Consider the following 25,523-nt stretch of genomic DNA (forward strand, 5'->3'; position numbering starts at 1 on the left):
CTGCAATACTTCCTGGTTCATAGGGATAATTGTAGCACTTCTTAGTTTGTAGGGACACTGTAACACTTCCTGGGTCATGGTGACACTGCAACACTTTCTGGTTCATATGGATAATTGTAGAACTTCCTGGTTCATGAAGACATTTGCAGCCCTCTGGTTCATAGGAATAATTGTAGCATTTCCTGGTTCGTAGGGACATTGCCACACTTCCTGGTTCATCTGGATAATTGTAGCACTTCCTGGATCATAGGGAAATTGTGACACTTTCGGCTTCATAGTGGCATTGCCACTCTTCCTGATTCATATGGATAATTGTATCACCTCCTGGTTCATAGGGACATTGCCACACTTCCTGGTTCATCTGAGTAATTGTAGGACTTCCTGGTTCATAGGGAAATAGTGAAACTTCCTGCTTCATAGTGACATTGACACACTTCATGATTCATATGGATGATTGTATTGCTTCCTGGTTCATAGGGACATTGCCACACTTCCTGGTTCATCTGGATAATTGTAGCATACTTGCTTGTTCATAGGGACATTGTGATACTTTCTGGATCATAGCGACACTGCCACAGTTCTTGGTTCATATGGATAATAGTAGCACTTTCTGGTTCACAGGGACATTGCAACACTTTCTGGTTCATTTGGATAATCATAGACCTTCCTGGTTAGTAGGGACATTGTAACAGTTTCTGGTTCATATGTCTAATTGCAGCACTTCCTGGTTTATGGAGACCCTGTAAAATTTCCAGGTTAATACAGATAGCTGTGGCACTTCCTGGTTCATAGGGACATTATAACACTTCCTGGTTCATACGGATAATTGTAGCACTTCCTGGTTCATAGGGAAATTGTGACACTTTCTGGTTCATAGTGACATTGCCACACCTCCTGATTCATATGGATAATTGTATCACTTCCTGGTTCATAGGGAGATAGCCACATTTCCTGGTTCATCTGGATAATGGTAGCACTTCCTGGTTCATAGGGACATTGTGATACTTTCTGGTTCATAGTGACACTGCCACACTTCCTGGTTCATATGGATAACTGTAGCACTTCCTGGTTCATATGGATAATAGCACTTTCTGGTTCCTTTGAAAAATTGTAGAACTTCCTGGTTTGCAGGGACATTGTCACACTTTCTGGTTCATATGGGTAAATGTAGCACTTCCTGGTTTATAGGGACACTGTAACATTTCCTGGTTCATACAGATAATTGTAGCACTTCCTGGTTCATAAAGACATTTGCAACCCTCTGGTTCATAGGAATAATTAGCACTTCCTGGTTCACAGGAATATTGCTACACTTCCTGGTTCATCTGGATAATTGTAGCACTTCCTGGTTCATAGGGAAAGCGTGACACTTTCTGGTTCATAGTGACATTGCCACACTTCCTGATTCATGTTGATAATTGTATCACTTACTGGTTCATAGGAACACTGCCACACTTCCTGGTACATCCGGATAGTTGTAGCACTTCCTGGTTCACAGGGACATTGCTACACTTCCTGGTTCATCTGGATAATTGTAGCACTTCCTGGTTCATAGGGCAAGTGTGACACTTTCTGGTTCATAGTGACATTGCTGCACTTCCTGATTCATGTGGATAATTGTAACACTTCCTGGTTCATAGGGAAAGTGTGACACTTCCTGGTTCATAGGGACATTGTAACATTTCAAGGTTCATATGGATAATTTTAGCACTTCTTGGTTCATAGGGACATTATAACACTTCCTGGTTCATCCGGATATTTGTAGCACTTCCTGGTTCATAGGGACATTGTAACACTTCCTGGTTCATACAGATAATTGTAGTACTTCCTGGTTTGCAGGGACATTGTGACGCTTCCTGGTTCATAGTGACACTACAACACTTTCTGGTTCATATGGATAATTATAGAACTTCCTGGTTCATAAAGACATTTGCAACCCTCTGGTTCATAGGAATAATTGTAGCACTTCCTGGTTCATAGGGACATTGCCACACTTGCTGGTTCATACGGATAATTGTAGTACTTCCTGGTTTGCAGGGACATTGTGATGCTTCCTGGGTCATAGTGACACTACAACACTTTCTGGTTCATATGGATAATTGTAGAACTTCCTGCTTCATAAAGACATTTGCAACCCTCTGGTTCATAGGAATAACTGTAGCACTTCCTGGTTCATAGGGACATTGCCACACTTCCTGGTTCATCCGGATAATTGTAGCACTTCCTGGTTCATAGGGAAAGTGTGACATTTTCTGGTTCATAATGACATTGCCATACTTCCTGATTCATATGGATAATTGTATCACTTTCTGGTTCATAGTGACATCGCCACACTTCCTGATTCATATGGATAATTGTATCACTTACTGGTTCATAGGGACATTGCCACACTTCCTGGTTCATCCAGATAGTTCTAGCACTTCCTGGTTCATAAGGATATTGCAACACTTTCTGGTTTATATGGATAATTGTAGCACTTCCTGGTTCATATGGATAATAGTAGCACTTCCTGGTTCACAGGGACATTGCAACACTTCCTGGTTCATTCGGATAATTGTAGAACTTCCTGGTTTGTAGGGGCATTGTAACACTTTCTGGTTCATATGTCTAATTGCAGCACTTCCTGGTTTATGGAGACGCTGTAACATTTCGAGGTTAATACAGATAGTTGTGGCATTTCCTGGTTCATACGGATAATTGTACTTCCTGGTTTGCAGGGACATTGTGACACTTCCTGGGTCATAGTGACACTGCAGCACATTCTGGTTCATATGGATAACTGTAGAACTTCCTGGTTCATAAAGACATTTGCAACTCTCTGGTTCATAGGAATAATTATAGCACTTCCTGGTTCATAGGGACATTGCCACACTTCCTTGTTCATCCAGGTAACTGTAGCACTTCCTGGTTCATAAGGATAGTTGCAACATTCCCTGGTTCATCACCACCATCCTGCCATCTGCTCTAGCGCTATGCAGCCACTCACAAATCTACTTCGTATCCATGGATTTGCCTATCAGGGGCATTTCAAACAAATGGCATCCCATGTGGTTTTGTGCCTGGCTTCTTTCACTCAGCATAATATTTTTGAGGTCCATTGATTCTGTACCATGCATCAGAATTTCATTCTTTTTGATGGCCGAATGACATTCCATTATATGGGTAGACCACATTTTGTTTACCCACACACCTGTTGATGGGCATTGGGTTCTTTCCACTGTGTGACTACCATGAATAATGCTTAGCACTTAGCATACAGTTAGGACTTCTATGTACGTACTTGTCTGAGTACTTGTCTTCAATTTTTTGGGTAAATACCCGGGAGGGGAATGGCTGGGTCATATGATAACTCTATGTTTAACCATTGAAGGATCCGCCAGGCTGCTTTTCAAAGCACCTGCACCATTGCACCATCCCACAAACAATGTAAGAGTACTCCACTTTCTGCACATCCGAGCCAACACTTGTCATTGTCTGTCTTTGTCATTAGAGCCATCCTAGTGTGTATGATGAGCTGTCTCATTGTGGTTTTGATTTGCATTTCCCTGATGACCACATAGGTCGGCTTTCAAGTTTTCTTGTTCTTTCTTCTCTGTCAAGTAGGTGAGTAATACATAAATAAATATTTCTTACTCAGCGTTTTGATGTGTTTTATTCATAGCCTTATTAATGCTTGACCTCATTTGCTTGTCTCTCAGATATGTTTCTCTAAATGTCAGTTTCAAGAAGGAACTGTGTTTTGTTCAACTCCAAAATCCCCAGATCTATCTAGGACACTGCCTGAAACACAGAAGGGGTTAAAAAAATATGGATGAAATATAATAGCAAATGCATGTTCTATTTCAAAATATCAACAGTTATTCCATTTGCAGAACAATAAATTCAATGTGAAGACTAAGACACTGTTGTTTATGTGTGTATGCTTGTATATGTATATGTACATACATATATATGTGTGTATACCTCCATGTATGTATAGGTATATATAGGTATATACACATATACAAGCATACCCACATTGTGTGTGTGTATATATATGTATACACACACACACACATACACACACATATATTTACACATATCTTTATAAAACACAGACCTAGGATATTTTCCCTAGAATCAGGTCCAAGCCAGAGAGTTGAAAATGTTGGATTTCTAATTTTTTGTTAAAATAAAACTAAGAACATTTCATTATTTTCATCATGATTTATTTTGCTGACTTGTGGAACATATGCAGGCTTGTTACGTGGGTGTGATGCTGAGATTTGGGGTATGATCGATCTCATCACCCAGGTAGTGAGCAGAGCACCCAATAGGTAGTTCTTCAGTTCTTACCCCTGTCCCTCCCTCCACACTCTAGAAGCCCCCAGTGTCTGTTCCTATCTTTGTGTCCATGAGTACCCAATGTGTAGATCCACTTATACATGAGAACGTGCAATATTTGGTTTTCTGTTTCTGGATTAGTTTGATTACAATAAGAACCTCCAGCTCCATCCGTGTTGCTGCAAAGGACGTGGTTTTGTTCTTTCCCGTGGCTGTGTAGTATCCCATGGCGTCTAGGTACCACATTTTCTTTATCCAGTCCACCATTCATGGGCATTTAGATTGATTCCATGTCTTTGCTATTGGAAATAGTGCTGTGGTCAACATATGTGTGCAGGAGTCTCTTTGGCAGGATAATTTATTTTCTTTTTTTTTTTTTTTTTTTGAGACGGAGTCTCGCTCTGCCGCCCAGGCTGGAGTGCAGTGGCCGGATCTCAGCTCACTGCAAGCTCCGCCTCCGCCTCCCGGGTTCATGCCATTCTCCTGCCTCAGCCTCCCGAGTAGCTGGGACTACAGGCGCCCGCCACCTCGCCCGGCTAGTTTTTTGTATTTTTTAGTAGAGACGGGGTTTCACCGTGTCAGCCAGGGTGGTCTCGATCTCCTGACCTCGTGATCCGCCCGTCTCGGCCTCCCAAAGTGCTGGGATTACAGGCTTGAGCCACTTTACGTATGTATGGAGGAATGGGATTGCTGAACTAAATGGTAGTAGTTCTCTTTTTAGTTCTTTGAGAAATCAGGGAGATATGTTTTGGAATGAACTTCGTATAGCTTTTTACTTTCTCCCTTTTAAAATGCTTCCAGAAGGCTGTCCCTTATTTGGTGCACAGAAACTGGCTGAAAAATAAACGTGACCAGCTGGGAGCAGTGGCTCACGCCTGTAATCCCAGCACTTTGGGAGGCTGAGGCGGATGGATCACCTGAGGTCAGGAGATAAAGACCATCCAGGCCAACATGGTGAAACCCCGTCTCTACTAAAAATACAAAAAAATAGCTGGGCATGGTGGCAGGCGCCTGTAATCCCAGCTACTTGGGAGGCAGAGGCAGGAGAATTGCTTGAACTTGGGAGCCAGAGGTTGCAGTGAGCCAAGATGGCTCCACTGCACTGCAGCCTGGGTGACAGAGCGAGACTCCATCTCAAAAACAAACAAACAAAAAATTAACCAGGCATGGTGGCACACGCCTATAGTCCCAGCTACTCAGGAGGCTGAGGCAGCAGAATCACTTGAGCCCAGGAGGCAGAGGTTGCAGTGAGCCTAGATGGAACCATTGCACTCCAGCCTGGGCGACAGAGCAAGACTCCATCTCAAAAAAAAAAAAAAAAAAAAAATAATAATATAAATAAAATTAAAATAAAATAAATAAAAAAAAATAATAATAAAAGTGACCTGCAGCCACCTCTCCAAGGGGCCTGGATACCAATGGAAGGAAGTGGAAAGGAGGAGATGAAAAATGTACACCTTGAAAGCTGGAAGTGTTCTAATATTACCAATGCTGTGTAGTCAGACACCTCGATAGTGACTCTAATACCTCCTGACGTCCTTATGTTATGAATACGTAGATGGTAACAAATTATCCTCCGCTTTTTTCCAGCTCATTGAAACATTTTACGGAGGAACACTTCTGCACTGATAACAGCTTTAAATATTTAATTAGTGCTTTGAAGAAACAGAAGAGTCTGTGAGGCAGAAGGGAAATGAAAAGGAAAGCTTAGTCTCCATTTAGTTATGTTTCTCATAAATATTTTCCCAGGGGCAAAGATGTTCTCTTTAATATTAAAAATACAAATAAACACTTGACTTCTCATTAGCCCAAGAACATATTGTGGAGATTTTCATTATTCTAAAAAGGCACACTTTCAAGACACACGGAACAGAGATGGAGCATTGCCTTAGCTTGCTTCTGGCTAGCATGTCTGGCTATTGACCAGATTTTATTTTTAAATGACTAAAATAATATCTTAACTAAATGGTGAAATTCATTTTCAGCATTGGCTTGAGGGCACAGGAGGGTTTTGGCTGGGCCAGTCATCCCTACCAGTGAAGAAAGCAAGGAAATAGGTCATTTCACTCAGGGACAGCTTGAAAACAGAAATTTCATGGAGCTTCGTCATTCCATCAGCCTAGAGTGGGATTTGGGCTGTCACCCTTCAAGGATGAAAAGGTGCAGAGGACATTGGGCTAGAGATGAGGCACTCGTTTAAATGATTGAAAAGTTTTGGCCAGGCGCGGTGACTCATGCCTGTAATCCCAGCACTTTGGGAGGCCAAGGCGGGTGGATCACCTGAGGCTAGGAGTTCAAGACCAGCCTGACCAACATGGAGAAACCCCATCTCTACTCAAAGTACAAAATTAGCCGGGCGTGGTGGCACATGCCTGTAATCCCAGCTACTCAGGAGGTTGAGGCAGGAGAATTGCTTGAGCCTGGGAGGCGGAGGTTGTGGTGAGCCGAGATTGTGCTGTTGCACTCCAGCCTGGGCCACAAGAGCAAAACTCCATCTCAAAAAAAAAAAAAAAAAGTTTCCATCTGGCTGGACACAGTGGCTCATGCCTGCAGTCCCAGCACTTTGGGAGGCTAAGGCAGTTCAATCACTTGAGGTCAGGAGTTTGAGACCAGCCTGGCCAACATGGAGAAACCCCCATCTCGACTAAAAATGCAAAAATTAGCCAGGTGTGGTGGCGGAAGCCTGTAATGCCAGCTACTCTGTAGGCTGAGGCAGGAGGTTGCAGTGAGCTGAGATTACACCATTGCACCCAGCCTGGGTGACAGAGCAAGACTCCGTTTCAAAAAACAAAACAAAAAAACGAGTTTCCGTCTAAGTGAACTCTGTTGGTTCTCCCACCTCTGACCTTACGAGCTTTCTTCTTTCTTTCACCTTCACCTTGTTCTCTGAGTCACTTTGCATTTTAAGGCACAGCTGCAGCTCTCCCATCAGACTTGTTGGTCTTTTATGAAAGGATGAAAAAGTTCTTCCTCCTTTGGGTCTTTAACCGTTTCCTGGTGTAAGACAGCTTTTATGTTTGCTACCTGCTGGAATCAACCTGAAATTTCCTCCCAGAAAATTTGTGAATTTATCTTGTTCGAGTTACTCATGGTCAGTAAGTTAATAAAGATAGGTAGACAGACAGACAAATACATTGATACAGATAGATTCATGATAGGTAGATAGATGATAGATAGATAGATATTACATAGATACATAGATAGATACATAGATTAGACCTGATATATACAGGGTGGGTGGATAGATAAATGAATAAATGGCTAGATACAAGATTGATTGATAGATGATTAGATAGAGATTAGATAGATACATAGATAGATACATAGATTGGACCTGATAGATATATAGATATATATACAGGGTGGGTGGATAGGTAAATGAATAAATGGCTAGATACATGATAGACAGATAAAGCCAGTACATAAATAGATACGTAGACAGGGTAGGTAGATAGATAGATGAATACATGGATAGATAAATATACACAGAGACAGATCAATGATAGAAATGGATATATAGATATATGAATGATAGAAGATATTTTTAGAGAGATGATTGATTAATAGGCGATTGACAGATTAGAGGACAGATAAAAAGTGGGTAAAATGAAAATAAACTGTAAGCCAAAAGTCCATGTGGAATAGCGTGGGAAGCATTGAGAAGACAGTTTTTGGTGGTACCTGTTTAAAAATCGAAAACCTGAGCTAATTCCGTCCACAGTAAGATAGAGGAGGGCACTGGGAATTTATACCTCCCAGGAAAAAGAAATCATGGTAAACAGGCAAAGATCTTTCCAGATTACAGCTCTTGTGGGTAAAAGGTCCCCGAGATGCTCAGTTTGTGACAACCTGTTCTGAACTATTCAGTTCAAGGTTTCTGTTTTTTCTCCCAGGGGAGTTGCCTCGACTCTGATGTGTTTGCTTCGGTGCTCTATGTATTGTATTCATCCCACCCTTCAATTCATAAGCTCTGGAAATTGTTTATTTCACTGGGCAAACCATATGCCTCAGTCTGTCCTCTGATGGAGGCCCTTACATGCAAAATCCAAGAGCAAAATTTCAATAGGTAAGATTTCAATCAGGACCCAAGAGGAGGCTGGCATCAGGCTCTCAGTCACCCATCTTCACATTCAGGTTTCCGGATTCACTTTGCAACTCTTTGGGCGACCTCTGGACTCCTTGTTCCCAGGGTCCACATTTAGTTGCATCTTTACTGCATTGGTTTTATAAAAAAGAATAAAATTGGATGAAACAGGTACAGATACAGAGTATGGGGTCAACCTAAGTAAACACAAAGAGATGGTTTGGATCTGGTTCCCCACCAAATCTTAGGTTGAGTTGGAATCCCCAGTTTGGAGGTGGGGCCTGGTGGGAGGTGACTGCATTATGGGAGTGGTTTCCGTTGACTGGTTTACCACTGTTCCCCATGGTGCTGTTGTGGTGAGGGTGAGTTATCATCCAATCTGGTTGTTTAAAAGTGTGCAACAACTTCCCCACCCCCGTCCTGCTCCTGCTCTGGCCATGTAAAACGTGCCTGTTTCCCTTTTGCCTTCTGCCCTGATTTTAAGTTTCCTGAGGCCGCCCCAGCCATGCTTCCTGTACCACCTGTGGAACTGTGAGCCAATTAAACCTCTTTTTCTTTATAAATTACCCTGTCTCAGGTATGTCTTTATAGCAGTGTAAGGACTGACTAATATACTCTGTAATAGAAGAGATGTTTATTTGGGAGTATAGTAGTGCCATGAGAATAGATGTGCCATATTAAAATATGTACATATTCAGGGAGGTAAAGGGGAAATAAGGATTTTAAAGGAAATAATGAAGAGGATTCCATAATTATTTTGAAATGATTATCCTTGGCTAAAAAGATCAATAACATGGTGACAGCAGTCTGAGTTTGGACAGCCAGTTGTTGAGCAGATGTCCTTGTGGAATTATTTTTTTTGCAAGGGTGAGATTTTTGCAGTCTCTTATGATAGTTTTTGTTATCGGGCATATAAGCATAAAAAGCATTAATATACACTAGAGGTACATTGAAGAGCTTATAAAATTGAAGTTTTTCTTCTTTGGTCAGAATATGACCAAAATATGTCTAAATATGAGTCTAAAATATGAGTCAGATATTTCCTTGGTTATCTTTGAGATTTATGTGGTCCCAGCTTTCTCCTGGATGGGTAGAAATTCCTGCAGCATATACAAAACTATCCTTCATGCCATACTTCTTCCTACCATTATACGATTAAAACTAACAAAAGAGAGTTTTATAAAATGTTCTTCCTCTTGCACTCCTGTACCAATAGGAAGCACAATTGTGTGTTCTTGTGGTTATTCACAAAGGTTCTCTTGCAGTAAGTTTTAAACCCTTGTGTGTACACAGTCACACACACATATACACACATACACATGCATGCACACAGTTATACACATCTTACAAATACATACTGCACATGTATATGCAGATATAAACACACATACATGCACAAATATACAGACATACATACACAGATACACATTCTTATGCACATGTATGCAGACATACACACGCAGATACACACATATACCTATGCACATAAACCATACACAGATATACACATATAAAACATACATACACAGGTATACATACAAACATATACACAGATGTATGCCTACACACGTATACACACATACACATGCATGCACACAGATATCCACAAGCCTGCGGATATGCACATGTACACACAGATATGCATATGCATACATACCAAACATACATTCATACTTACACCTATACACACACATACAGAAACACAAAGATATACACATATGCACATGAACACAAATACATACACACATACACATACACACAGATACACATGCACATACATACCAAATATACATGCATACTTACACCTACACACATACACGAACACATATACACAAACACACATACACAGAGATATGCACATGCACACAAATACCTACATACACATGTACATACTCATAGTTGTACACGCACACACACATGCACACGCAACTTTGGCATAATGGAAATTTGATGATTGGTCATTGGAGTCAACCATACAGTCCCTATCAGAAACAGAGGACCAAAATCTAAGGGGACATGGATGTCACAAACATCTCAACATCTATGGAACCACATAACTTGGAGAAACATGCAACTGAGTAAGGACAGAAGATCTGAGTGACTGCAGCTCTTTTTCTTTTTCTTTTTCTTTCTTTTTTTTTTTTTGTGTGAGATGGAGTTTCGCTCTTGTTGCCCAGGCTGGAGTGCAATGGCGTGATCTTGGCTCACTGCAACCCCCGCCTCCTGAGTTCAAGCGATTCTCCTGCCTCAGCCTCCTGAATAGTTGGGATTACAGGCATGTACCACCACACCCAGCTAATTTTGTATTTTGAGTAGAGATGGGGTTTCTCCATGTTGGTCAGGCTGGTCTCGAACTCCCAACCTCAGGTGATCCACCTGCCTCCGCCTCCCAAAGTGCTGGGATTACAGGCATGAGCCACCGCTCCTGTCCTAACTGCAGCTTTTACTTTGGAATTCAGGCAGCTACAGAGCCAGATTCCTGCAGGCACAGGCATGTGGCTAATACATTTCCCTTCCTTTCCACAGAGTTGGGTGGGTTTTGTTGCAGTGAGTGTCTGGTAGCTCCAGAGAGAACAAATATGAATGTGAAAATACATGCCTTGGTCATTAGTGTTTCTTAAAAATTCTCCATCCCACCCCACTTAATGAGGCCTCTGCTAGAACTCTGGGGTCGGGTCAGTTCCAAGAGCAAAAAACATCCCTGCCTAAAAGAAGCAAATGGAAGAACTGATTCTATGCTGCCATGTGTGTTCTTATCAGGCATTATCTAAGTTTCTCACTAGGAGATGTTGAAAAATATTGATTGATGTCCAAAGGCTAATATACTGCAGTGGTTTATTGAGAAATCCCAGCCATCATCTCTTGCTTGTTAGCTGCTCTGAACGCTCTTAGAAGGCACCATTCATGCTGCTGTATTCAGGACTGCTGAATTGTGCCGCGCTCCTTGGTGTTACGCGTGTCTCTTCTTGAGGAAGTTCTAACCAGAATGCCATTGTGAGGTTGGAAATGTCCTTGGGTGAAAAAGCAGCCCCTGGGTCACACGCCCCATGATTCAGATGCGTCTGAACCCCTCCAGTGCTTTACTGCCAGGGTCCAGGAGAGAGGGAAGGAATGTCACTGTCCCAGCATCCTCTAATTTACTTGACAACACAATTGTTTTAATGTCGGGATTTTGTTTTGTTTTGTTTTGTTTTTGAGATGGAGTCTCTCTCTGTCCCTCAGGCTGGAGTGCAGTGGCACGATCTCGGCTCACTGCAACCTCTGCCTCCCAGGTTCAAGTGAGTCTCCCGCCTCAGCCTCCTGAGTAGCTGAGATTACAGGCACCTGCCATCATGCCTGACTAATTTTTGTATTTTTGTAGAGACAGGGCTTCACCATGTTGGCCAGGCTGGTCTTGAACCACCGACCTCAGGTGATCCGCCTGCCTCAGCCTCCCAAAGTGCTGGGATCACAGGCGTGAGCCACCATGTGCAGCTAGGTTGGTTTGTTTTTTTTTTTTCCTCAGCTCAAGAATGAACTTTTTCTTAGTATCCTGTAGCTACAGTAATGCTTCTCCAGTTTTATTTATTAAAAAATCCTAATGCCGGCTGGGCCCTGTGGCTCACGCCTGTAATCCCAGCACTTTGGGAGGCCAAGGCTGGCAGATCCTGAGGTCAGGAGATCGAGACCATCCTGGCCAACGTGGCGAAATCCTGTCTCTAGTAAAAAAATACAAAAAATTAGCCGGGTGTGGTGGCGGGCACCTGTAGTTCCAGTTACTCAGGAGGTTGAGGCAGAAGAATCGCTTGAACGCAGGAGGCGGAGGTTGCAGTGAGCCGAGATCGTGCCACTGTGCTCCAGCCTGGCAACAGAGTAAGACTCCATTTCAGAAAAGAAACAAAAAAGCAAAGAACACTTAATACTAATGATCACATTTTTGGGCTCAAACATCCTAATTAATTAAGGAAAGAGGAGATGCCACAACGGATACCACACTATGAGATGCCCTGAAGAGTTTCACAAGGGAAGAAATTACCATCTTAGGGAGGGCAAACTACGGAAACTTTTCACGCACTGGTCATTCACGGGTATGATTAGAAGAAATGCCATACAGACCTCAGGATACTTTGACCCAGATGGGGCCACTCTGATGCCTTCTGAGATGAGAATCTATCACATTACCACAGCTGATCACCACTCACTCGGTGACTTAAGACAAAGGAAATTGACGTCACCATTCCAAAGACCAGAAGTCTGAGATCTAGGTGTGAGCAGGGCTGCGCTCCTCCTGGAGGCTCTAGTGGAGGATTCTTCTTGCCTCTCTCACCTCCTGGGGGCCCCAGGTGTCCCTGGACTTGTGGCCACATCACTGTAGTCCCTGCCTCCGTCACTACTTTGCTTCCTCCTCTGTGTCTCCAAATCTCTCTCTCCTTACAAATACACTAGTAATTGGATTTAGGACCCATCTGCAAGGATCCTATTTCTAAATAAGATCCTATTTCTACATTTTGAGGGCAAGGACATGATACACTTTTTTTTTTTTTTTTTTTGAGTGGAGCCTTGCTGTTGTCACCCAAGCTGGACTGCAATGGCATGATCTTGGCTCACTGCAACCTCCGCCTCCTGGGTTCAAGCAATTCTCCTGCCTCAGCCTCCCGAGTAGCTGGGATTACAGGCATCCACCACCACACTAATTTTTGTATTTTTAGTAGAGATGGGGTTTTGCCATGTTGGTCAGGCTGGTCCCGAACTGCTGACCTCGTGATGTGCCTGCTGCAGCCTCGCAAAGTGCTGGGATTACAGGCGTGAGCCACCGTGCCTGGCCCCACATATCTTTTTATAACTCATGACAGTATGCAACTCTGGCATACAATCATGCAAATGGTTTACTTAGGCAGACCCTCCAGGCCTGCGTGGCAAGGGAGTGGGGGTTCACGCCACAGCAAAGGGAAGAAAGAAAACCCCTGTGCTTCTCTAGCTTTTTCAGATCACAGGAAAGAGCAAACCAGCAATTGAAGGGCAACAGTCAAAGATTGCAGGTATAGAGCATGAGAAGCAATGAGCACAGGGCTGGAGGGGTGCACAGAAGTGGTAAAGGAGGTCGAGGATAGCCTGAAGTGGGGCTGACCTTCATGGGAGGGATGGCAGAAGGTGAAGGTGATTGAAAGGGAGGATGGGACGCCAGTAACATCAGCTCCAGGACCTCAGGAAAGTGTAGAAGGGAGCTCCTTTTCCATCCAAGACGGACCCCATGTCTCTCGCGCTTTGGTGCAAGGATGCATGGATGCTGAGACTCATAGGAAGGGCATGTGAGGGGCGAAGCATGTGGGAGGTGGAAAAAGGGAAAGAGGAGGAGAAGGGCTGTGGGGAAATAAGTGAGGAGAATTGCGGAAACAGACCATTGACTTAATTCTCAAGAGGATTCAAAGGCCAGATGCAGTGGCTTATGTCACTAACCCCAGCTACTCAAGAGGGTGAGAGAGGAGGATCACCTGAGACCAGGGGTTTGAGATCAGCCTGGGCAACATGGTGAAATTCTGTCTCTACCAAAAATACAAAAATTGGCTGGGCAGGCTGGTGGGCACCTGTAATCCCAGCTACTTGGGAGGCTGAAGCAGGAAAATTGCTTGAACCCAGGAGGCGGAAGTTGCAGTGAGCTGAGATCGCAGCATTGCACTCCAGCCTGGGCAACAGAGTGATACTCTGTCTCAAAAAAAAAAAAAGATACAGGTCGAGCACAGTTGCTCATGCCTGTAATCCTAGCACTTTGGGAGGTTAAGGCAGGAGGATTGCTTGAGACCAGGAATTCAAGGCCAGCCTGGGCAACATAGTGACACCCCATCTCTAAAAAAACAAAAAAAAAAAAAACAAGAAAAATAAAAAAAATCATGGCCCCTGTATTTACACTCCTCATACACTGCAGACAGATGCCATTTAGAAGAGACGGAGCCTTATTCCTGAGTGGGCAGTTGAAGAAGGATGAATTGGGGAAGTGCGTGCATTACTTTCTTGTTGCTGTGGTAACGAACTGCCAACACTGAAAACAACACATGTTTATTTTCTTACATTTCTGTAGGTCTGGAGTCTGAAATGGATTTCACTATTTTAAAATCAAGGTGTTGGGAGGCTTGCGGTCTCTCCAGAATCTCTAGGAGAGAATTCATTCCTTGCTTTCTCTAGTTTTTAGAAGTCACCTGCCATCCTTGGCTCATTAGCCGTTACCCCATCTTCAAAGCACATGTCTCTGATCTCTGCTTCCATCCTCACATCCCGTTTTTCTGTGGTTAAATATCTCACTTCCTCTCTCTTATAAAAGCCCTGGGACCCCACTGTGATTACATGGATCATTCAAACAATGTCCCCATCTTAAGAACCATACCTGAATCCTTTCTGCACATTCCTCTTTGTCCTAAAAGGTCATACGTTCTAAGAATTAGGATATGGGCATCTCTGGGGACCAGGATTGTACCTGCCACATAGAGTTTCAACACTTGATGGGATCTGGGAGCCTGATGAGGGAGGGTGTCACCCCTGAGGGGCTGGGTCAAAGTGAACCAAGTAGCTAGAACAGGTGGTCACAGGAAGTTGGTGATTCGCTAGGGCTCCAGCTTGGGAGAAGTAAGGGGGGCAGCTGGGGACCTCTCCACCTCTAGCGTCATGAATTTGGAGCCAGGCACTGAGAGCCTCCCACCAGGAGAGGGCACCGTCTACATAGAAAGATAGGCTGGGTGCAGTGGCTCCTGCCTGTAATACCAGCACTTTGGGAAGGTGAGGCGGGTGGATCACCTGAGGTCAGGAGTTCGAGACTAGCGGAGGTCAGGAGTTGGAGAACAGCCTGACCAACATGGCAAAACCCTATCTCTACCAAAAATACAAAAATTAGCCGGGCATGGTGGCAGGCGCCTGTAATCCCAGTTACTTGGGAGGCTGAGGCAGGAGAATTGCTTGAACCCAGAAGGTGGAGGTTGCAGTGAGCCAAGGTCACGCCACTGCCCTCCAGCCCGGGCAATAAACTGAGGCTCAGCATTCAAAACAAAAAACAAAAACAAAACTAGCGGGGTGTGGTGGCACACGCCTGTAATCATAGCTACTTGGGAGGCTGAGGCATGAGAATCGCTTAAACTCGGGAGGCGGAAGTTGCAGTGAGCCGAGCTTACGCCACTGCACTCCAGACTGGCTGACAGCGAGACTCCATCTCAAAAAAGGGGGGTGGAAAAAAAAAAGAAAGACACACCTTGTATATGCAGCAGGACCAGGCCTAAAAGCAACTTACACTAACAGAGAACCTCAGGGAGGTGGACCCAAGCCATATCACTGGCTTCTTTTCAAGGTAAAATTTGATTTTTTTTTTCTTTAATTGAACTATTTTGGGCCACCCTGTTGACTGTACTGAGCACAGACTGCGTTTATAGTGGAATATGAACTTTGCAATGAATTACTCCAAGAAACGATGCCGTTAGCAATGGGTACATGAGTGGAAGCAACAGCAGTGTGGGATCAGAGCCAGAATCTGAGAGACGCAGAGCTGGGAGGCAAGAGAGAGCTCTCTGGGAGCAAGCAGAGGGTGCTAGGCACAATGAACATGGCAAGCAAGGCTAGCCCCTGAGGACAATCAAAGGGCCATTTTCAAGGTTGAGGACTGACTGGCCTCACTGTGTTCCCCTCCATGCCACGCTATACCTGAACTCTTTCCCTCCTCACTGAGCCCCATGGGATCGTCAGTTCCATTGACCACAGGTCCTTTGCACGTACCACACTTGCTACACAAAACTCCCTTCTGCCTGTATCTTGTGCTGTCTTCATTCTTCAGTTGTCAGCTCCACTGTCACTTCCCCTTAAAAGTTCACATCTGTGGCTGGGCGCTGTGGCTTACTCCTGTATTCCCAGCACTTTGGGAGGCCAACGCGGGCAGATCACGAGGTCAGGGGATCGAGACCATCCTGCCTAACACGGTGAAACCCCGGCTCTACTAAAAGTACAAAAAAATTTATCCGGTTGTAGTGGCATATGCCTGTGATCCCAGCTACTTGGGAGGCTGAGGCAGGAGAATCGCTTAAACCCAGGAGGCAGAGGTTGCAGTGAGCAGAGATCGCGCCACTGAACTCCATCCTAGGTGACGGAGCAAGACTCTGTCTCAAAAAAAAAAAAAAAAAAAGTTCACATCTGTGTTCCTGCCTGACCCAAGCTGACCACATTGTAAGCATCTACAAGTCTCACCTTCTTACTGCTGCTCTGACCACAGCACTACTTTTATGTCCTGTGGGCAGTTTTGTTTAAATGTCTGCTTTCCTCGTTAGACGCTAAGCAACATGAAAGTGAGTGAGTGGCCATGGTTTGCTCATCTGTGCACCTCCAGGACTGGCTGGGTTCCTGGACCTTCTGTCGTGTTCAAAGCTGGGTGACCTGGGTGTGAAGAAGCAGAGGTCCACACACATGGGTGAACCTGTGCTTATTCTCACCATCACACTGCTTGACTTCCTTATTTCCTTCCTGTCACCTGGAATGCCTACCCTGTACTTCTCCCCAGTGCCAACACCATCATTTACCACCTCGTTCAGCTCCCAGTCATCCTGGGAGCCTTTCCTGACCACAGGGATGCATCGTGGTGCACAATCCCTGCAGCTGCTGCTATGGTGCAAGGTGATTCTAGAAGAATAGTTTTGCTGTGCGGTCACCCTTATGCGCTATTGTGATTTTGCCTGTAAGATGTTGAAAAAGACATGGAAAACACACACCATCTGATCATCAGTTGCAGGCACATCCCCCGTTGCTAAGAATGTGCCGTGGTTTAAATCAATATCTGTTGGCTCTTCGGCTCCTGCTCTGGGCTTCGTACATCCCCCCTCAGCCCTGAATTCCATTCCCAATCTTGGTAACTTTGGTGGCTTTTGCACCAACCAAAATCAGATCCTAGGTCTTGAGCAAAACCAAGAGCAAGGAAAAACATCCCCCATGGGAATCTGAGTCACTCTAATGACTTCAGTTGCTGTTGACTTGATTTCCTTCAGCTGCTTAAGGGGGTTAGCTCAGCTTCCTCTTGCTTCTAGGACAAAGCGTCACAGACTTTGCAGCTTAAAACAATGCACATTTCTTTGCTTTCAGTTCTGGAGGTAAGAAGTCTGAAATTAGCTTCCTGGGGCTCCCATCAAGGTGTCAGCAGGGCTGGCTCTCTTCTGGAGGCTCTAGGAGAGAAAGGGTTTGCTTGACATTTCCAGCTTCTAGAGGCTGCCTGCCCGTCTTGTTATGTGGCTGCTTCCTCCATCTTCAAAGCTAGCAGTGTAGCATCTCCTAATCTATCTCTAACTCTGACCCTCTTGCTTCCCTTTTTCAATGATAAAGACCCACGTGATAACACTGGTCCTACCTGGGTAATCCAGTAATGTCTTCTCATCTCAAGCTCAGCTGATCAGCAACCTTCATTCCATCCGCAACCTTCATTTCCCTTGCTATGGAAGGCAATATATGCGCAGGTTCTGGGAATCAAGACATGGATATCTTTGGGGCCCATTATTACTTCTACCTACAACAGGTGTTACAAGACTTGGCCTACTTCATCTTGCAAATCCTTTCTGCCCCCCTCCTGCACCGAATGAGATCTGTTCTCTGTGAATGTTCAGGACCTCAAGAGTAGGGACCCCAAAGGCTGGGGGCAAAGTAGATGTGACCGGTGCCAAGCATAGGGTGTGTGACCAGATTCAGATATGTGATTACATTGGGCGGTGATGCAGTCATTTTCGTTAGGAAGGAACATGGTTGTAGGAAGAGAAAATGGAACACAACCCACACGTGTTGGGTGGTTGGAAGATCTGAGAACTCTCGTGGGTGTGCTCCTCCATTTCACTCACCATGGTACAGGGGACATTCTTAGACCTGTCAGTGTCACTATTTAACATAAACATCCAAGAAAGTCAGCGAACTTCAGGCAGGATGAAGGCAGAGACCCACCCCGAAGCACAGTGTGATTCAACTGTCGAAAACCACAAGACAGAAGCGACTGATCCCATCTGAGGAGTCCTAAAGAAGATTATCATCAGACTTCCCTTCGGAAACTTTGGAAGTCAGAAGGCAGTAGGCTGATAAATTCAAAATGCTAAAAACCAAAACCAACGAAAACTTGCTAACCAAGAAAAAAAAAAATACTACACGGCTAAAAAATCAAGCAGAAATCTTAGCAAAATTTTAAATGATCCAACAAGGTCTATGGTTTCTGCTCAGATATGGGCAAACATGAACTTGTATGCTTATTTTTATGGGTACAAGGAGCACGCAGTTATCTCCACTAGCATATTTTTTGTTTTGTTTTGAGATGGAGTCTCACTCTGTCGCCCAGGCTGGAGTGCAGTGGCACAATCTTGGCTCACTGCGACCTCTGCCTCCCGGGTTCAAGCAGTTCCCTGCCTCAGCCTCCTGAGTAACTGGGATTACAGGCATCTACCACCACGCCTGGCTAATTTTTGTATTTTTAGTAGAGATGGGGTTTCAGCATCTTTGCCAGGCTGGTCTTGAACTCCTGACCTCGTGATCCACCTGCGTCGGCCTCCCAAAGTGCTGGGATTACAGGTGTGAGCCACCACACCCAGCCTGTTTTTCTTTTTAACTCATGTGTAGGTTCAGAATTTAGTTCCAGGTACGTGAGAGCTCTTTGTAGATCTTTTTCATGGTGAGTCCGCTGGCTTACCAGACCTTGTCTGACTTCTCCTTCCTGTGTCTTCCCAACAGCTCAGCACCTTGGTGCGGTACAGGGTCCCATTAGCGGCCTCATTTCCCACCACTGACTGAACATCAGCAGGCTCAATCCACGAGTCAGGGGCTGGGGATGTCTTGTCAAGAATTCCCTCTTTTGGAATGAAATTTATAACAACAGCCGTGCTGCTTGATGGAGCCCTTTCTACATGGCAGGTGCTTTGCAAACACTTTCAGAAAATCTGCAGCAAACCTTATAGTAAGAATGATTGCTCTCATCCTACAAGTCAAAGATCAGATTGGTGACGTGGTCACCAATGCACTGCTAATAAACAGCAGAAGTGAAATTCAGATATCAAGACGTTTGTCCTCAAAGTCTCTGCTTGCAACTAGATTATGGTCCTGATATCCTAGGGGTGAATCAGTTTCAGTTGCCCTTCCTGGACCCCCAGCAAGAAGTACATTGGAATTATTCTTGTCCGGTATAGCGGGGAGCAGTGTAAACAGATCAACAAGGTTTTCTGGGACCCTGGTTCAGGCAAATAAATCTTACAACATTATCTGGCTCTTTCAAGTAGACTTTAGACTTGGCCTTGCTTTCTATACTTTATTTTACCCACCCGAAAATAGTGTTTGTATCTTTACAAAATGTAATACTTGATTTTCCCCTCTCAATATTTTGCAGGGCAGAGATATTGCTTTGATCTATTTTCACATAATAATTATTATTTGAGGTCTCAATTAAGACCAGTGTCTTCATCTGTGTGGGGCTCTGCGTTAAGGGCTTTCATAGACTCGCTCCTGCCGTTTCTCCTAACTCACTTGAGCAGAGGCCAGCAGTAGAGAAACTTAATAAATAACACAAGTGCTGCAGTTTCTGAGTCCTCTAAGAAATGAGACCAAAAGGAAAGACTCCAGGGACATTTTCACAGATATGCCCAATTCCAGTGGCCCCAGGTTTTGCACCCTGCTATTGATATTCTGCCACCCATAGTCGTGATCATCTGGCTACAAAACAGCAGGCAAGGCTGTGCTTGAATGATGTTACAGGTGGGCTCATGGCTACATGGATGTCTAGACATGTCTAGGTGTCCATATGCAGGAACTGAGGGAAAGTGAGAAAGAGGGAGGGAGGGATGGGTCAAGGGATGGATAGATAAATGGATGGAAAGGTGGACGAATGGATAGATGCATGAATGGATGGTGAATTGGTGGGTAAAATGGAGGGATAGATGGATGTTTGGATGGATATTTGGGTGGATGGGTAGATGGGTGGATGGATGAATGGATGAGTGGATGGGTAGACAGTGGATGGATGGAGAGATGGGTAAATGTTTGATGGATGAATAGATGCATACATGGATAGACAGGTGTTTGGGTGGATGTGTAGGTGGAAAGGGGGATGGATAGACAGTTTCATAGGTGGATGGATGGGTAGATGGACAGATGGATGAGTGAATAGATGTGTTGAATAGGTGGATGTATAGATGGAGGGATGGATGATTAGTTTGGTAGATGAGTGGATGGATGGGTGGATGGATGGATGGATGGTTAGGTGGATGAGTGAATGAGTAGATGGGTGGATGAATGGATGGATGAATAGATGGATAGGTAGATAAGTGAATGATTGAATGGATGGATGGATGCATGAATAAACAGGTTCATGGATGGGTGGGTGGATGGATGGATGGATGTGGGTGGCTGGCTAGATATGTAGATAGATGCAAAGGTGAATGCAAATAGAAGGGTAGATTTATGAGGATGAAAGAATTTTTCGCCGGAAGTGATGGCTCACGCCTATAATCCCAGCACTTTGGCAGGCCGAGGCGGGCGGATCACGAGGTCAGGAGATCGAGACCATCCTGGCTAACACGGTGAAACCCCATCTCTACTAAAAATACAAAAATTAGCCAGGCGTGGTGGTAGATGCCTGTAATCCCAGTTACTCGGGAGGCTGAGGCAGGAGAATGGCGTGAACCCAGGAGACAGAGCTTGCAATGAGCCGAGATTGTACCACTGCACTCCAGTCTGGGCAACAGAGCGAGACTCCATCTCAAATAAAAAAAAAAAAAAAAAAAAAAAAAAAGAAAGCGAGAATTTTTCTCCTTAGGTAATCAGGGGAAAATTAAATCCTTACCCACAGAGATGTCTTTCATTGACATCAGGCGGAGGCTCTCTTTTCTCTCTTCTGGTGACCAGGACAAAGAGAAGTGCAGGTTTAGAGGGCTCTGACGAGGGAGCCCTGCCTGCCTCCTGTCCTGAGTCACCTTTACCAAATCGTCTCCTGTGTTGGGTCTCCCTAACCTTGATTTTCAAACGCTAGCTTCTAGGCTTTGCCTTTTCTGTGTCTGTGGTTCTGTGTCATCCACCAAGTCTCCCAGAGAGCCCCTTCCTGCCTCCCCTCTGTCCCTTTAGCCCCCACTCCAGACCCCAGATTGGGCTCAGGGTTCCTCTGTAAAAGTCACTGATGGGAGTCCACACCCTGAAAATGCCTTCAGCCTTCATTCCAGCCTCTCCTCTCTGCCAAGTGAGCTGCCCCTGCCGGCAGCAGTCACTTCTTCACACAGGGATGCTTGTTCCGGCACACTGAGTAGGCGCTGTCTCCTGTGTGGGAATCGGCTTGGCATAGGCGACCGTATGACATTGTTTCAAAAAGCCATTCAAATTCTTTGTCTTGTACATCCTGTCTGGAAGCACGTGTATACATTCCCGCCTCCCCACTGGGCACACTCTTACCCTTGCCCTGCCATTGTGGTGCTAGGAGCTGTCTGTGCCGTCCACTGGGTGGACCAGACGTCTTCCCCATGAAAAGGGGAATCAGGGTCTTCATGTGTCTCTCAGAAGCCAGGCATTTGGCACCGGGGCTCATGAACAGCTGATTTTTGAAGCGGTCCCAGGGGAAGCTGAGTTGGTGACTGATAAGAGGAAGGTCTAGGTCCAGTGTGGTGGCTCACGCCTGTAATCCCAGCATTTTTGGAGGCTGAGGCAGGCGGATCAGTCAGGAGATCGAGACCATCCTGGCCAACATGGTGAAACCCCGTCTCTACTAAAAATACAAAAATTAGCTGGCCATGGTGGCGGGCGCCTGTAATCCCAGCTACTTGGGAGGCTGAGGCAGGAGATTCGCTTGAACCCAGGAGGTGGAGGTTGCAGTGAGCTGAGATCGTGTCACTGCACTCCAGCCTGGGTGACAGAGCGAGACTGCATCTCAAACAAAAAGAAAAAAAGAAGAAGAGGATCTGAAGAATTGGGATACTGAGGCATCATCTTCCTTGCCCAGTGGATTTGCAGTTTCATACCGTGGATCTCCTGAAGCTTTGGGGCTCCTTTTTCTTTTTCTTATTTTTTTTTCTTTGAGACGGAGTCTCTTTTCTTTATATTATCCAGTCTTAGTTATTTCTTTATAGCAATATGAGAACACACTAATGATGCTGGTCTCTTCAAGGAAACTCCTGCCATACCCCCTCCCCCATCTTCTTTCTCTCTCTCTTTTTATTTTGAGATGGAGTCTAACTCTGTTGCCCAGGCTGGAGTGCAGTGGTGTTATCTCGGCTCACTGCCACCTCTACCTCCCTGGTTCATGCCATTCTTCTGCCTCAGCCTCCCGAGTACCTGGGATTACAGGCGCCCGCCACCACGCCCGGCTAATTTTTGTATTTTTAGTAGACATGGGGTTTCACCGTGTTGGCCAGGTTTGTCTTGAACTCCTGGCTTCAAGCGATCCACTTGCTTCGGCCTCCCAAAGTGCTGGGGTGACAGGCGTGAGCCATCTCTCCTGGCTGGGGATCCTTTTTCATCTCTGGTGGACGACAAGGTGTATTTTCCTCTTGCTGGTCCAGGGGGCTGCAGACGGACAAGGAGACTCCAGTGTTTGGGGGTCTGTGTGTGTGTTCTTTTTCCCCCGTGGTGCCAGCTGTGGCAGGTCACAGGATGCAGGTGGATAATGATGGCACAGACATATCCTGGCTGTTGGCCTCTCCTACTTCACTTCGTTATTGATGGATGCAGCACCCACTAAGTTGATTATAAAAGGCTGATAAGGCCGGGTGTGGTGGCTCACACCTGTAATCCCAGCACTTTGGGAGGCCAAGGCAGGCGGATCACCTGAGGTCTGGAATTGAGCCTGACCAACATGGAGAAACCCCGTCTCTACTAAAAATACAAAATTAGCCAGGCTTGGTGGTGCATGCCTGTAATCCCAGCTACTGGGGAGGCTGAGACAGGTGAATCACTTGAACCAGGGAGGCAGAGGTTGCGGTGAGCCAGGATCGTGCCATTGCACTCCAGCCTGGGCAACAAGAGGGAAACTCCATCTCAAAAATAAATAAATAAATAAATAAATAAATAAATAAATAAATGAAATCAATGAAATCAATGAATGAATAAATAAATAACTAAATAAATTTAAAAAATAAGCTGGGCATGGTGGCATGTACCTGTAGTCCCGTCTCCTCTGGAGGTTGAGTTGGGAGGATCGCTCGAGCCCTGGAGGTCAAGGCTGCAGTGAGAGGTGTTTGTGTCACTTCACTGCAGCCTGGGTGACAGAGTATAGACCCCCATCTCTAAAACAGATAAATACATATATACAGAAATGATTAAATGGTGAAGTTAATGTTACAGGTATTTTTCCACAACAACATCCTTACCCACAGAAACCTCAGTGGAGAAGACAGGAGTGTGGCAGACCAACATGCTTCTGTAGCCCCACAAAGCTGTCCCTTTAATTGGTAGCACTCCTGGTAAAGGCTGTTTGCTTGGCGGACATTGACCTCTGACCTTGTCCTCCACCTGCTGGCGCAGCGACTCCTGCTATCTCCACTTTGTCCAGCTCACCTGTCAGTCCCCAGAGTCCTAGAACCGTCTATCGGTTCTTGCTTCTCCCTTTTCCCCTAGAAGCATCTCCTGGGAATCGCCCTGATCAAAAGCCCCAGCCACCTCTCCAAGACCCCCTCCAGAAGCCCACACAGCCCTTACATTCATTGCCTTTGAACCTACCCGAAGTCAGCAAGTTCAAAACTCGTCAGAAACCAGGAGAAGTCTCAGCCCCAAATCAATAGCAGCCGTTGTCAGCTCCTCCCAGCTCAAAGTCCCCCGGAGATTGGTTCCCTGGTCTGAGTCAGGAACAAGAGACTGAAAAGCACGGGGATCTGGTGCTTTTTCTTCGTAGGGTTACTCCCTCTCCCCACCAAAAAACCTACCAACTGAAAGATCACTGATTGGTTGCGTCAACCAGCCTCAACCACCAGATGTCTTTGAGATGGGGAGCCAGCCCCCTAAAGCTGAGTCTCTGTGTGTAGCTTCCAAATATCTGGTCCCCTGGGTGCAGACAGAAGAGAGGACACAGAGGCTGGACATCTCCCAGAGGAGGGGGAGACTGGCTGGGCACCAAATAGTCTGGCTTCCCTCTCTGATATCATAGGAACATGAACAGACTTGGAGATACTGATTGAAAGTATATGTCACTTGAAGGAGACATTGGTTCCAGAGCCATTAGTTCCTAACCTCCTACCATACTCTCTGCATGGTGGAAGATGCCAGAACATTCTCAGAGCTTGAGAAGAAAGAGGAATTGAGAGAAGGGATGGGGGTCAAGAGATAGAGAAGGTGAGGAGGAATGCGAGAGAAGGGAGGGAGGGAGGAGAAATGAAGAAGGAGAACTCAGAAGCTCAGGTCTAACTTCACCCCACTCCCCTCAGGATCCCTGCACTCTAACAGTTGTTTCTGAGAGTTCCTGGGGGCCACCCATAAACAATGAGGTTAAATGTAAATGGAAGGGCAGGACTCTGTTGAAGTCCCTGTTGGCTGCATAGTCACCAGCTCTCATGACCCAAAGAGGAGAGTGATCAGGTGACTAGATCGTCAACGAGGGTAAATCTGGAAGACAAAATGTTTGAGGCCAGGTGCAGTGGCTCACAACTGTAACCCCAGCACCTTTGGAGGCCAAGGTAGAAGGATCACTTGAGCCCCAGGAGTTTGAGACCAGCCTGGGCAACATAGGTAGACCCTGTCTCTACAAATAATTTTTAAAAATTGCTCACGCCTGTAATCCCAGCACTTTGGGAGGCCGAGGCGGGCGGATCACAAGGTCAGGAGATCGAGACCACAGTGAAACCCCGTCTCTACTAAAAATTACAAAAAATTAGCCGGGCGCGGTTGTGGGCGCCTGTAGTCCCAGCTACTCGGGAGGCTGAGGCAGGAGAATGGCGTGAACCCGGGAGGCGGAGCTTGCAGTGAGCCGAGATCGCGCCACTGCACTCCAGCCTGGGCTGGGCGACAGAGCGAGACTCCGTCTCAAAAAAAAAGAAAAAAAAAAAAAAAATTAATTGAAGGATTTCTAAAGACTACATGAGTGGTTTTTGTCTCCTGGAGTCAGAACCCAGGGAGGATTTTTGCTGAAATACCAAAGCCGCAGGGAGCCTGAATAGAGATGTTCAGACAGAAATTAAGTTTGAAG

The 25,523-nt window shown here is 45.4% G+C and overlaps 1 long non-coding RNA gene across 1 annotated transcript; it reads right to left on the minus strand.

The window, feature by feature from the left end:
- Nucleotides 1-3,639: 3,639 nt before the first annotated feature.
- LOC135969174 (uncharacterized) lies at nucleotides 3,640-24,137 on the minus strand. Its single transcript, XR_010584276.2, has 3 exons — nucleotides 24,065-24,137; nucleotides 23,506-23,631; nucleotides 3,640-3,780 (listed from the first exon to the last, which is right to left on the minus strand). It is a non-coding gene; the product is annotated as an uncharacterized lncRNA (long non-coding RNA).
- Nucleotides 24,138-25,523: the final 1,386 nt, after the last annotated feature.

Source organism: Macaca fascicularis, chromosome X (assembly GCF_037993035.2).
Source record: "Macaca fascicularis isolate 582-1 chromosome X, T2T-MFA8v1.1".
Lineage (NCBI taxonomy): Eukaryota > Metazoa > Chordata > Mammalia > Primates > Cercopithecidae > Macaca > Macaca fascicularis.